The following is a 10,959-nucleotide window of genomic DNA, read 5'->3' as shown; positions in this document are numbered from 1 at the left end:
AAAACTCTTGGAACAAGCTTTCCTAATGAAGATGACTTCCCGGAAATCATTCTTCACTCCCTCCACCTCCTCCAATTATTCTCCTTAACCCACAAGTTCAAGGTCACTCTAGCCCTATTGGCAAGAAAGGCCTATGTGTGCTCACATCTTGGAGATGAAGTCACATATTGACAAGTCGGGAGAGTTGGGTGTCACAGTCTTGAGAAGGTTGGTTGTTCAATCACTTTCTAAGTCACATAATGAATTCCTTTGGGACTACTATGAAATAGACTATGACATGACCCTTAATGATCTTATCTATTTGCTTGGTGCTACTGAATCAGCAATGATTTGGAGCTTTGGTAAAGCAAATTTGATTAGTAGATCAACTTCCCAAATTACCATGGACATTGACAATGGTAACATTGGATACCTAGAAAAGCCTTCTCTTCCCAAGGAAAGGGATTGACCATAGTCAACTCGGTTTACCAAATGGTAAAGAGAAAGGTAATTCTGCGATAGTCCCATGTACCATTCCCAAAGAGTCAATATGTTTCTCTTTCTAAAGGAAGGAACATTGATTGCAAAGCTGCCTATTTACCTGAAATATCATAAGGTTGATCAAGTCAAGAAGTTTGACTCTACTTCAGGTAAAGCCAACTATCTAACTTTTTTAAGTTTCTATTCTAAGATTCTTATTACATGATGTGACTGGGACACATGTTGATGTTTGAAGAATCAAATAAAAGTGAAGAAACTTAAAGGAAGTATATGTTGTTTCTGATCGCGAAGATGGATTTCGATCGCATGGTTCGGTGATCAAAATTTTGAGTTGTTGCTTAGGAGTTATGATATATTGCTTAGGAATAGTTAACAACAAGTTTTTTTTTTCATATGCTTTTGCACTATAAGGATAAATGTTTCCGCAAAGCTTTAAAATAAAAGGAAAAGTTTTGATTCCATTTATTCTAAGTATCCTTACAATGGCATTTGTGAAAAATGGTTGCTTATATGATTCCATTGATAGCAATAATGGAAATATGAATTTGATTCTCTTATTTGTGGTAGTGTCTAAATTTACCAAATAAGGAAAGATTCTCATCACCCAAGTTTTTTAGTTGAATAGAAACTTGGAATCATACAAGTTGCATAGTATGATGAATGATAATTTTCATCTTTGGAAAATTAAGACTAATTCATTGTTCACATGTATATGTGAGTCAAGTAAAGGACTAAGGGATCGAGTACACATTCTTGTGCACTTGTCAAGTCCACCACAAAATATCGATAAAACTATTCGTCATGATTTACTAAAGTTTAGTAAATATGGTTATACTTACAAGTTTAACTATAATTCTGAAACATTGGAAAAGTTTCGACGTATGCAAGAACGAATCAGAAGAATTAAATTAGGCAGAGAGATAAAAGTTTCTCAAATCTGAAAAGATGGGAGAGTACTTTAGTATCATTGTTTGTGATCATCTTAATGATTTAGAAATCATGTCACAATTAGTCCTCTAAGGACATCTCAGTGCATTCTTATGACTAAGAAGAGGAATCTTGAATTGTTGAAATGGTTAAATCAAGAAGATGAGTCATACTTCTTCCAAAACAAGTCTTAGAGTCTTACTCCAAGACTGTAAGTTGAGTGACATATCTTACAGAAAGGTTTATAACAGTTGTCAAATGTAAGAGTAAAAGTGTCCTACTCTTGTACATTTGAAATTGGTAAGTTGTGATGTTTTGGATAAAAACAAAGACCAACTAAGGCCAATTGTGTGATGTTTTATCTTGATAAAGAATTTGTACTATCTCTTGAATATTTGACAAGAGAGTTTTATTTTTCAAGAGGATAGTGGGAGTCTTAAAGATCCTGAAAGAATTTCAAGATCTAATGAAGAGTAAAAAACCTATAGTTTATCACTAGCACACGACATGAGGTTTATAACCTATCGTGTTGAAACATTCCTATTTCTGTGCCCATCCTAGTTAAATTTGGCTTTGCATATGAGTTCTGAGAGTTCTCAATTGGTTGGATAACAACTTAGAAGCAAGGGCAAGCCCTTGTGCTGCTAGGTGGCAAGAAGTTAAGACTGCACAAGTTCAATCCATAAGAGTTTGGATTTGTCATTAACCGTGTCTTGTGATTATGGTTTTGACAAATTCAAATGGATAGGAACACATACACCATAAAATCTAAGTGTCATAAGGTTTCTCTCTGATTCATGAAAATGATGGTGAGGAAACACTTTCACTAAGTAGATTTTAGGTAGATAGCAATTGTGATATTTGCATTCTCAAAGTCGTTAGTGGAGCGTGTGTGGTTAACTGACACACTAACATGGAGTTGTGAGGAATGGAAAAGGTCTAAACAATTGAGACTATGATTACGACATCCCTTTTCATAGTTCTGAAATTGTTTAAACACACATGTGTGCTATCTAAAGAAATGTGTACGTTTTTTGAAAAAGTTTTATGAAAGCATTTCGTATCAGAAGTCTGAAATTCAGTAAGAAAGTCAACAAAGTATTGATTTCTAGAAGTCCAACTGATTTATGAGTACATGTCAAAGCTAGTGGGAGCATAAGTGTTATGTTAATAATCATCATGTTAGTGGGAGCATGATAATTATGATAAGTGTTGCAAATTAGCAATGTTAATTATAGAAAAACATAAATTTCAATTGGGAAAAGTTGTTTTGCTATAATTAAGCGAGAGGAAATTATACTTCATCTCAATTCTAAAAGCTTAGATTGAGGTTTTAAATCATCTTTAGTCAAGGATATATATGAATTTAGTGTTGGAATGGCTCAACATAAGGAAATTCTATATATGGGTACATTATTTGCGTTCTAAAATTCGATTATGATTACGGCATATCTTTTCATAATCTGAATTATGAGAACTTGGCAAATAGAAATATTGTAGCAAAAGGACTGGTCTAGTATCATGTCTTAGCGCCAATGATGTTGAGATTCTTTGCAAGAAGAAGATAGTAAGGGTGAACCACCCGAAAGAGAGTCATTTCAGATGTACGGTGACAAACGCAGAGTGAATTCTAGATTTGTCTCCCTGATGAAATCCAGGAAATGTTTGTCCAAGGGATGCTCATCGTATTTGGCATTTGTGATCGATGCTAAGAAGGAAAAGAAGGAGGTGCAGAATATACCAGTGCTGTGTGATTATCCGGAAGTCTTTCCCGAAGATCTTCCCGAATAACCACCTGACAGACAAGTAGACTCCCGAATCGACTTGTTACCAGGGATGACACCAATAGCAAAAGTACCGTACCGATTAGCACGGACGGAGATGGAGGAGCTTATGATGCAACTTCAGGATTTTTTGGACTACGGTTTTATTCGACCTAGTTCATCACCATGGGGAGCTCCGATGCTATTTGTGAAGAAAAAAGATGGAAGCATGCGAATGTGCATAGATTACAAAGAACTAAACAAGGCAACGGTGAAGAGCAAGTACCCATTGCCAATAATTGATGAACTATTTGATCAGCTTCAAGGTTCGAGCTATGTCTCAAAGATCGATCTTAGGTCAGGATATCAACAGCTGAAGGTGAGAGAGTGGAATATTGGGAAAACTGCATTCAGAACAAGATATGGACACTACGAGTTCTTGGTTATGTCGTTTGCACTAACCAATGCTCCATCAACATTCATGGATTTTTTTGAATAGGGTCTGTAAACAATTCCTCGATAAATCCATGATAGTGATCATAGATGACATTCTGATTTACTCGAAAAGTCAAGAGGAGCATGGCAGACACTTGCAGGAAGTATTAGAAGTATTGAAGAAGGAGAAGTTGTATGAAAAGTTCTTCAAATGTGATTTTTGGATCCGAGAAGTGCAATTCTTGGGTCATGTGGTTAACCAAGAAGGGATAATGGTTGACCCAACAAAGATCGAAGGTGTGATGAAGTGGGAACGACCGAAAAGTCCCACGGAGATTCGAAGCTTTCTGGGATTAGCTGGATATTTCCGAAAGATTATCCAAGGCTTTTCTTCAATAGCTGCTCCATTGACAGCTTTGACCCACAAAGGAGCTACTTATACATGGAGTGAGAAGCACGAAGAAGCATTGGAGAAGCTAAAGAAGAAATAGTCTGAAGCACCGATTCTATCTCTACCCGATGGAGTTGAAGACGTCGCAGTCTATAGTGACGCATCTGGAGTCAGGTTGGGTTGTGTCCTGACCCAAAGAGGGAAGGTGATAGCATATGCATCTCGACAATTGAAGGAGCATGAAAAGAACTACCCCACTCATGATCTGGAGTTGGCGACGGTAGTTTTTTCCTTGAAGATATGGATGCATTAGGTCTACGGCACAAAGTGCAAGCTTTTCACTGATCATAAGAATCTCCAATATCTGCTTAATCAGAAGGAATTGAACATGAGACAACTACACTGGCTAGAGTTACTCAAGGGCTACGATTGTGAGATACTTTACCACCCCGGTAAAGCAAATGTTGTTGCTGATGCTCTCAATCGGAAAGTCAACTTTGAAAGGAAAAGGCCTAGAGCGTTGAGAATAGAGGTTGTCTTGACGATTGTGGAAAGTATCAGGAAAGCTCAAGAAGAAGCTTCAGAGAAGAATGACCAAAAGGAAGAACGTTTGGGCAAAACGTTAGTGTTCGGTACAAACAGTCAAGGACTGAAGGTATTCCAAGATCGGATTTGGGTACCTAAGATCGGGGGAGGGGGGGTGGGGGGGATAAGAGATCTTCTGATGGAAGAAGCGCACAAGACCATGTACTCGATTCATCCTGGTAGCACTAAAATGTATAGGGACCTACTGCTGGTGGCCGACGATGAAGCTCGATGTTGCGAAGTATGTGGTCGAGTGTGTGACATGTACGAGAGTTAAGTCACAACATCAAAAACTGTATGGGAGTCTAGAACCTTTACCTATACCCATGGGTAAACAGGAAGACATCAGCATGGAATTTTGACTAAACTGCCCAGGACAAAGAACAGTCACGACATGATTTGGATAGTCATGAATTGTTTCACCAAAAGTGCACACTTCATAGCAGCCAACTAAAGGTGGTCTATCGATAAGCTCGCAAATGCTTACGTGAAGGAAGTGGCAAGACTTCACCATGTTCCTCTAACGATTGTATCGGATCGTGATAGTCGTTTCACGTCACGGTTTTGGAGAAGTCTGCAAGAAGAATTAGGTACGAAGTTGTGTTTCAGTACAGCTTACCATCCATAGACTGATGGTCAGAGTGAAAGAACGATACAAACACTGGAAGATATGCTGAGAGCATGTACCCTAGAGTTCCAAGGTAACTGGGATGAGCACTTAACTTTGGTAGAATTTTCCTATAACAATAGATTCCACTCGAGCATCAAGATGGCACCTTATCAAGCTTTGTACGGCCAAAAGTGTCGTATGCCATCTGGTTGGCTTGAGGCTGGGGAAAAGCAGTTTATGGGCCCCGAGATAGTTCATGTGACTGCTGAAAACTTGAAAGTAATCAAAGAGAGGATGTTAGCAGCTCAGGATCATCAGAAGAGTTATGCTGATAGGAAGAAACGAACGATGACATTCGAAGTTGGGGATTCAGTTTTGCTTAAAGTCTCACCGTGGAAGGATTTAAACTGCTTAAAGTCTCACCATTAAGTCCAAGGTTTATTGGACCGTTCAAAGTTCTTTAGAGAATTGGGAACCAAACATACAAGCTCGAATTACCCGAAGAAGTAGATGGTATTCATATCACCTTCCATGTGTGTTATCTGAGAAAGTTCACGGGAGAATTTCCCAACATAATTCCAAACTCAGAGTTAAAGATGGATGAGAATAAGAGGCTAATCGAAGAGCCCGAGGCAATTGTTGACCGTAAGACTAAGAAGTTACGACGCAAGATGGTCGATTTAGTGCTAGTCCGTTGGAAACATTCGAATGGGTCGAATCTCACCTGGGAAACAAAGAGTGACATGATGAGTTTCTATCTGCATCTGTTTGTTGATGCATGATTCCGGGACGGAATCATCCTAAGGGGGAGAGAATTGTAACGCCCGTGTTTCTGGGCTAAGCTTTAGTATAGTGATGTAATAGTCAGGTCAACCATAGTAACCTTTTTTTTGAAATCATGGTCAGTAATTTATCACTAAAAATATTATAGTTCAATACATATCGATTGAAGGCAAATGGGCAACAAGCTGCGCCACTAGCCCTTTCTGGATGGCAAAACCAATTCTTTTGAAAACAACATTTGTGGATCTTGGAGATATGACATTAGAATGCATGACCCGTTGGACTCTATTAAGGAGCTCCACCGCCTCTGGTGCGAGAAAACCAAATGTATCGAATGCAAGAGGAACAAACACATGTTGATTTTCTCTACATGCATTCTCGTGCTTTACCACTTTGCACGCAGCGGCATGCCCAACTATGAAACCCCCGCTCCCAAACCAATGAGAGGAGAGACCCCAGTAAGATCCACACACGCATGCTTCCCTCCTATCCATCCAAAGAAAAAAATGTCATCCGGTCTAAGTGTGGACCTGCCATCCTACGGGTTCGTCAAAAAGTTCACTGGCGCTTCTTTCTTCAAAGAAATACCTGCACGCCGACAAGTATCAAAGCGAACATCTCGAACCACATCATGTCTGTACTTGAAACCAGGGAGCTCGCTACAATGAACCGCGTGTTCCCCAAATGTATCCAAACATGCCTTGCGACAAACTGGGCATATATAGTCAATTGGGAATATGGGAATCATGAGGCGGTAAAGAAGGATAGTTCGGTACTCCACAGGAGACATATGTTGTCCAAGACCATCAATAGGGATAGTTAGCAGAAAATCCTAAGCATGAGGTGCCTGCAGACACTCAAAGACTGCTTTCTGTCTGACAGTCATGTTGAAGTCGACTTCCATATATTGGAAGATTTTGCTAAAAAGGGCACACGTCAATGCTTTTTGAGATTTAGGGGGCGGTGTCCTTATTAGTGAAACCGCTACATTCAAATCCCGGAATCGTATCGCGAAGACGAGTCATAGCACATAGGTAATCTGAGTCCATACCACATATGCCACTGTTACGTAAGATGTGGTTTTGTAATGCCCAATATTGGGCCCTCGAGGCTACAAATGCGTAGGAGGAAACCTCGTAGGCCGAGTACAAACCCAAACCACCGAAACGAATAGGTAAGGAAGTCAAGCGCCACTAAATGTCTCCAAAGAAGGGGCCTCCACATAGCACCATATCCTAGATAGACCTGCGTAATCCTTTGTCAAAGAATAACACTACCTCTTCTATGTGTACCGGCTGGCATGTCCTTAAACCAAAGAAAAGTTTTGCAATGCCCATACATGATCGAAGCAAAAGGAGCTCACTCTGCGGGTGACATAGATGTGGAAGAAGGCCCATCAAATCAACAGCATTGACCACTCTCTTCATGGCCAGCCCGCTAATAAACCCCACGTCTCTGCTAACACCCCCCCCAAGGAGCTTCACCCCTAAAGAAGGTCTCCCTATATCCGTTGGGAATAAATTGGCACGAATCTTCCTACCATCACATGAGGGGCAAAAAATCTCCGTTTTCTTGATGTTCAACTTAAGACCCAAACCTGGACCATGCAACCGAATTATGTTCAACACTCTAGCCACCTCCTCTGAATCCCCAATGACAGTCCCATCATCTAGATACCAAGCATGGAGAAGGAGATTACAATTGTCTCTAATCTTGTGCACAAGTGGGTGCAAAACGAGGGCAAAAAGAAGAGGACCCAAGGGGTCACCTTGCTGCACCCCAGTGGCAGACCATATCTGTTGGTCTCCGATATAAAGTCTCGCTGCTTGCCCGTACAAGAAATTCACCCACAAAGAAATGGAATGGCACCTCTTCTTAACCTCGTGGAGCAATGCTGATCGATCCACCAGGTTAAAGGCATTCGAAAAATCCACAGTCGACATTACAAGAGACCAATCAGCATGGTGTTCACTCAACATCCTATTAACACTGTGTACCAAAGCCTCAGCACCGCCAAATACACCAACCCCGAACTGAAAATCATTAAGGTACTTGGCCATTTCTTTACCCACACCTTTCATGGAAACCTTGGAAACCAGACGTCTCCATATAGTGCCTATTGCAATCGGACGGATCCCGTTTTCAGGTTTAAGTAGAGGCGTGAGAGGAGCGGATGCAACAAACTCTGCCAAAATGGTTGGACACCTTCCCGCTAATCATAAATTAACAACTGAAGTGATAGAATGTATGAGATCCGTGGCAATAGCAGACCCTTCTCCACAAAGGGCATCTAGTAAGTGTTGAGCACTCCAGCCATCTCTCCCGCAAGAAGTTCCTTTAGGGAAGGATTTGATGCAACCAAATACACATTCAAACTCTGCTACAAGGGGAGGTTCATAAATTATGGGGATCAGCATGGATGGGGGTGGTCTGAAAGGGTGTTTTTCCTCCAAAGCTTTAATAGTATCACCATTATATGGTGCAACACCCGATGAGCATAACACTTTCACTGCTGCGGTAAAATAACCATCTGCAACCTTACGGAGACATTGTTTGATGTTGGTGTTACTTGATGTAGCCTCCTTCTGAAGGAGGCCTCCACCCTGTCTCATATCTCCAACCTCAGGATTGTCTAACGTATTTTGAACTAACTTCATGATACCACCCTCTTTCCCCCATGTATCCAAGGATTGCAGGATGGAGCTTTGCTGTAAAGATTTTCTATTCCAACACCTACATTCTTGTCTATTTTTGGGTCTAAACAACTGCAGTGTGCATCGAGGAAGAAGTAACGAACACATCCATGCCTCAACCGAGCCAGGTTGGGCAATCACCTTGTAAAGAGCGCTCTTCAAAGCCTAAGAGAAAGCAAGACGAAAACTATGGGGGATACTCTTGAGAGTAGTGATAGGCTCTTTAAAAACACGATCAAGGAGCGCAACATCAATAACCAACCCTCCAAGCGCATTTGTCACCGACTCTTTATTTGACAGCTTTAGAATACCCACAATATAATGAATCGAGCCGTCATCCCCTGTAACAAACTTCAAACGTCCATCCGGGTGATGACAATAATGGCAAAGAGCCTACAAAGTCGTACACTTCCCACACATCCATTGACCAAAGGCCATCAAAGTTTCTTCCACTGCCATAAATAGACCAACATCACTAGAAAGAGCTTCACGTAACACACTTTTACGGTCTTCAGTAGGTAAATGATGCCTTTTGATGTGTGAAATCATACGACCAATCCCTTTACTTCCCACTTCACCGTTTGGGCAACAATGGAAGCTTCTGAACGGGCACATATAAATATCACTCGAACTTGTGGAAGAAGAAGCCATACAAGAGAACAAGCCTCGAGATGAAGCTAAAACTATGAAGTAATATTTTACAAGGAAGGGAAGGAAGTGGAACACCAACACAATGTTGGTGTGCACAAGAAGCATCCAAACTAAGCAAACTACATTATCTTGAACAACAAGGCTGCAGCACGAGAAAAACTGGTTTAGGCATTTTATCAAACACTTGGTGGGCAGCAAAATTGGCTTCTTAGAATTTCATATTCTTCCATTGAAACATCAGCCCAAAATCTCTATTTGAATGAAGATAATCCTCAAAGCATGCCTTACTTAATCCCACCAACAATGCACTAGTATCAAATTAATTCACCAAATTAATTACATAATTAATTAGTCGTTGGTCAACAATGGATGATGAAGATGAACTTGCTTTTGAAGATGCCTTCCAGAAAACTTATGTTTGATATTAAATTTATTTGTTGGTCTCGCATCTGAATCAAGTTCTTGTTATTAAATTAGAATGAAGATTTCTGATTTGTGAATAGACGATGTGAAGTTATCATTAATCTGAGTTGAATGTTGACTTTAGATTTGAGTTTGTGGGATTAAAATCGAGGTTGCAATTGAAAGTTTTGGTATTGACTTTCGATCCCAAACATTACTTCCCAATCGAAATTCCAGAATCGATTTGAAGATCCATTGTACTTTCGACTATCAATCCAAAATACTTTCGATTTCAGTCAATCGACCTTTCAATTGAACTACAATCGAGTCGAGACTTTGCATTCAATTATCAAACTTAACATCACAATCAAAAATAAAGTGTTAGATAAACCCCATATCAATGAAAAAAGTTGTATTGGCCGTGACAAGGATTCCAGACATATAAAGAATGCCACAATCTGAGTTATAACAAAGAAGTTATGACAGGTCGAAGTTTCACAAAAAATCCGGCACGACGTTGTTTGATGTAAATAGTGAATTTACGATAGAGGACTTTTTGGCCTTAGTAATCTCTAGGATCATCTATAATATAGTTGTAAGGTCTTCTCTCATTCTGGTGCTTGTAAGATAAGACCAGTAGATGAAGCAACTTGAGTGCGGAGAAGGGGTGGTGTTACAGAAGGTCGAAGAAGGACCACTGCTTTTGATTCTGAGACCTGGACCCTTTTTCATAACTTCCGCTCGTTGCATACCTTGCTCCACTGTTCTAGTATACGTTAGACCGAGAGCGTGCATAAAAAGAAGCCCAAATCTGACTTCGTATGAGGAAGTTATGAATTTTCTAAGATTTGGCTTAGTAGTGTACAGCCCAAAACTTGAATTTTTGATCGAGCTATTTTTTGCCTATGCGACCTAAATGAGAATTGAAGATCTCATTAATAGAAACTCAACAGTAAAAAGACAGACGAAAACGGAGTTCGTATGTAGAAGTTATGAATTTTATGTGGACATTTAACAGTATAATCTCCTCGTACTGTTAAAATTTAAGATCGGTCGAGAATTAGCCGACGGAGTCAAAATGAAAGTTGTAGATCTTATTTTTACCTACCCGTGGATATAAAGAATGTCAACAACGGAGCTCGTATATGTGAAAGTTATGGATTTTAGAAGTCGGAAGTGTGTTGTGCGAAAATAGGTGACGTGGCACAATCTTGGCCATTGCTTTCTCCCCAAGTCTTT

Source organism: Lactuca serriola, chromosome 9 (assembly GCF_051521515.1).
Source record: "Lactuca serriola cultivar US96UC23 chromosome 9, Lser_US96UC23_V15, whole genome shotgun sequence".
NCBI classification, from domain to species: Eukaryota; Viridiplantae; Streptophyta; class Magnoliopsida; order Asterales; family Asteraceae; genus Lactuca; species Lactuca serriola.
This window is presented reverse-complemented; position numbering follows the sequence as displayed.